The sequence below is a fragment of the Nannospalax galili genome, unplaced genomic scaffold (genome assembly GCF_000622305.1).
Source record: "Nannospalax galili isolate Female #2095 unplaced genomic scaffold, S.galili_v1.0 scaffold538, whole genome shotgun sequence".
In the NCBI taxonomy this organism is placed as follows: Eukaryota; Metazoa; Chordata; class Mammalia; order Rodentia; family Spalacidae; genus Nannospalax; species Nannospalax galili.
Window position 1 is genome coordinate 3,361,028 of NW_008343842.1, and position 4,242 is coordinate 3,365,269.

Consider the following 4,242-nt stretch of genomic DNA (forward strand, 5'->3'; position numbering starts at 1 on the left):
CTGAGTGACAGGCCTAGTGCACTTTGGGGAAGGGAGACACCCCAAGTGAACTGGGAAGACATGATGATTTATAAGCAACTTCTCAGGAAACAGAGAGAAGTGGGAAGTAGGGAGGCACACACTGCGTAGTTCAGGCCAAGTTCGCAGAGGCATGATTCCCACACAGTACCAAGCACCATGTAGGTGTACAGTTTGGTAGGGTGGTTTCTGTTGTTTTCAGTGCTGGGACTCAGACCCAGGGCTCAGCAACCCTAAGCAAGGACTGTCCTATTGAGCTGCTGCCTCAGCCTAGTTTGATGAGTTTTTGGGGTGTTTTTGTTTGTTTGGTCTTTTTGAGACAGGGTCTCCTTATAGCCCCAGCTGGCCTCGTAGTTGCTATGTAGACCCGGCTGGCCTTAATCTCACAGAGATCCACCTACCTCTGCCTCCCAAGAGCTGGGATTAAAGGTGTGAGCCACTATGCACAGCTCCTTTGATGAATTTTAACAAATGACTTTATCCTCATAACCTCTACTGAAATTTGGCTCTATTATCTTGCTCCAAAAACCTCCTGGTTTGGTCCCCTGCCAGCCTTGCACCCACGGGGGATCCAAATCCTCCACCTCAGATCTCTAGACTAGCTTCTTAGCCCAAACTAACCAAACACCCTAGAGCAGATTGCTAAATCCCTCCTGAGGCAGTCCCCTCACCCCCATCTTCCCTGGCTCCTGATCAGCCGGACAGACCTGCCCACTAGGACTCTGACAAGCACACCATACACCACTCATCAAAGAAGCTTCTTTTTGCAGCAGATGGAGGCTACTGCAGAATTCCACAACTGGTCAGACACAGAGAACATACATCTGAGAGATGCCAAGTATTAGGTGACACATCTACAGTTGAACCTCTACACCTAAGGCTCATGGAACATAAGAGAACGAGGGATGGAGAGAAAACTAATGCATCCCTCAACTCCCACCAGTGAAGCTTCCTTATACAACAGAGTACTATTCACACAGAAGGCCACAACTGGCCAAGTTTTAAAGAATAAGAAACTACAGCGTGTGTGTCCCTAGATAGGACTCCTATATTAAACCTTACCCATCCACGGCTCAGGGACTGTTTGAGAAGAGGGGGCGGAAAGACTGTAAGAGCCAGGGCTGGTTCATGAACACAGGGAAGCAGAAGCTTTCAGGTCACTAGAAGCTGCACATGTGAACTTGTGGCAATGGTGGCATTGAGCACAGGACCCATGTCAGCTCAACCAGACAAGGGCCCAGAGTGGAGCAAGGGAAATGGGTGGCAGGCCAGCCATAGAACTATTAGAGGCTGATTACTACTGGATGAAGGAGAGCATGCCTCTGTAGATGGGGAGTGGTGGCACATGCCTGTAGTCCCAGCACTCGGGAAGCAGAGGGAGGCAGATCTCCGTGAGTTCACGGCCAGCCTGGTCTACATAGTGAGTTCCAGGCCAGCTGGGGCTACAGGGAGACCCTGTTTCAAAAAGACAAAATAACAAACAAACAACCAAAAAAGAAAAAAAAATAACTGTTGTATGAAATGTACAAAAGCTCAATAAAAAATAAATTAAAAATTCCTCATTCTATTTTAGTAGTCCCTACCTGGCTCAAGCCATCCCAATCTCCTTTCTGTCACTAGGGATTAGATTCATATTTCTAAAATTTTAGGTAATGGAGCACTCAGTATGTCCTCTGTGTGTGTGAGTCAGATTGCCTGTGCTGGCATGTGTGGAAACTGAAGTTGACAGTAATCACTTCACCTTATTAAAAATTTTTATTTTGAGCTGGGCATGGTGGTGCACACCTTTAATCCCAGCACTCGGGAGGCAGAGGCAGGCGGACCTCTGTGAGTTCAAGGCCAGCCTGGTCTATCTACTGAGTTCCAGGACAGCTGGGGCTACAGGGAGACCTGTCTCAAAAAAGACCAAAAATTTTTAAAATTTATTATTTATTATTATTATGTGTATAAATGTTGTGCCTTCATACATGTAGGTGAACCATGTGTGTGCAAAGGTCAAAAGAGGATATTGGATCCCCTGGAACTGGAGTTACAACCTGTTGTTAGCCAACTGGCAACTGAACCTGGGTTCTCAGCAGCCAGTGCTCTTAACCGCTGAGCCTACTCTCCATCCACTTAGGTTTTTAAAAATATTTTGTCATTTTTATTTTTATGTGTATTCATGTAGTGCCTGCATGTATGTAGGTGCACCTGTGTAGTGCAATGCCTGCAGAGGTCAGAAGAGGGTGTCAGATTCCCCTGGAACTGGAGTTACAGACAGTTGTTAGCTGCCACGTGGGTGCTGGGATTCGAACCTTGGTCCTCTGCAAGAGCAGTCAGTGCTCTTAACCACTGAGCCATCTCTCCAGCTCCAGTCCACTTTAGTTTTTAAAATAGATTCTCTCACTAAACTTGGAGCTTGCCATTTTGGTTAGTCTGGCTGGCCAGCAGGCCCCATGGACCCGCCTATCTCCATCCCCAGTGCTGGGGTTACAGGTGTACACCTCCATGCCTGGCTTTAATGTGAGTGTAGGGATTTGAACTCAGGCCCTGAGGTTTTTACAGCAAGCATTTACTCACTGAGTCATTTCCCCTGTTTTCTTTTTTCATTTCATTTTATTTTGAGATAGCCCAGGCTGCCCTCAAACTCACAGCAATGCCCCTGCTTCAGCCCCGAGTGCTAGGATTACATCATGGCTACCAGCAGTTTTGTTCTTTTTTCTTGCTGCATTAATTTCCACTTTATGGCCATACCACAGTTTGTTTTCACATTTCCCCACTGATGGACATTATGGTCTTCTGTCATTTGGGTCTGTTAGGAAGATTTCTTCAGAACACTGTTGCACAGTAGTTTTGTGCGTGTTGAGGAGGGCACATGTCTTTATTTTTCTTAGGCGTGGAATCACTGAGTGTTATGGAAAGTTTGTGTGTGTGTGTGTGTGTGTATGCTTTATTTCCAAAGAAAACACTGGAGTGTGTTCCAGAGCAGCAGTGTGTTCCTGCCAGCCAAATATGAGCATTCCAATCTGTCACATGTGGGCCAGCCTCTGTGTTGTGAGGCTTTTTATTTTTAGTATTACTAGTTAGATGTTGCTTCTTTTTCCAAAATACTGTGGCATTTAAAGATATATATTTAGCCAGGCGTGGTGGCGCTCACCTTTAATCTCAGCACTTGGGAGGCAGAGGCAGGTGGTTCTCTGTGAGTTCAAGGCCAGCCTGGTCTACATAGCAAGTTCCAGGCCAGCTGGGGCTACAGGGAGACCCTGTCTCAAAAAGACCAAAAAAAAAACCAAAACACAAAATGATCCAAATTAAATAAATTAAATATAAAACTCAGGGCTAGAGAGATTGATCAGTGGTTAGAGCATGCAGGAGGTACACTTACATACATGCAGGCGAAATGCTCATACACATAAAAATAAATAAATAAATAATAATTTTTAAAAAACCTCATCAGACATGGTGGTGCACACCTGGAATCTTAGCACTCAGGAAGCTGAGGATTTCTAGTTCCAGGCCAGCCTGGGCTACAGGCTGTGTTTATATGTCTATATAGGCATATATACATACACATGCACATACATATATATAGTTATTTTATTATTAAATAATTTAAATTTTTTACTATTTTAAAAGCTGGCCTTTTCTCCCTTCTCCTTCCTTCCCCTCCCCTCCCCTCCCCTTCTCCTTCTCCTTCTTCTTGGAGACAGGGTCTGACTGTGCATCTCTGGCTGGCCTGGAACTCACACAGATCTGTCTGCCTCTGTCTCCTGAATTCTGGGATTAAAGTAAAGGTGTGCAACAGCATGCCCTGTGGTTCTTGTTCTTTAGTGATCAGTGCTTAAATCCAGGACTTCCTGGGTACTAAGTGCTCTACCACTGAGCTACAATCCCTAGTCCTAAGTTATTTTAAATAAATAGTATTTGTCAGCCTGTGATGAGGATGTTTCCCACTCATGTTCGAGATTCCCAGCCATGAGATGCATTACCTCTGAGGCTGGAAAAAATAGTATTTGCACATGGCAAAACTTCAAACAATATATCCTTCCAGAAAAACCGACCCAGATGCAAATATGGAAATACCTACCTGTATTTTTCTTACCAGAAATAAGACTTTATTGTATACATTACTCTTTACCTTGATTTTTATTTTATTGTTTACATTTATTTATTTAGTGTGTATGTGCACGCATACATGTATATGTGTGTGTGTATGTATGCATGCCTGTCATGACATGTATGTGG

General features: G+C 44.5%; 1 non-coding gene across 1 annotated transcript; it reads left to right on the plus strand.

Annotated features, from left to right (window-relative positions):
- The first annotated feature begins 3,924 nt into the window (after positions 1–3,924).
- LOC115071550 lies at positions 3,925–3,998 on the plus strand. Its single transcript, XR_003850646.1, has one exon. It is a non-coding gene; the product is annotated as a small nucleolar RNA Z195/SNORD33/SNORD32 family (small nucleolar RNA).
- The last annotated feature ends 244 nt before the right edge of the window (positions 3,999–4,242 follow it).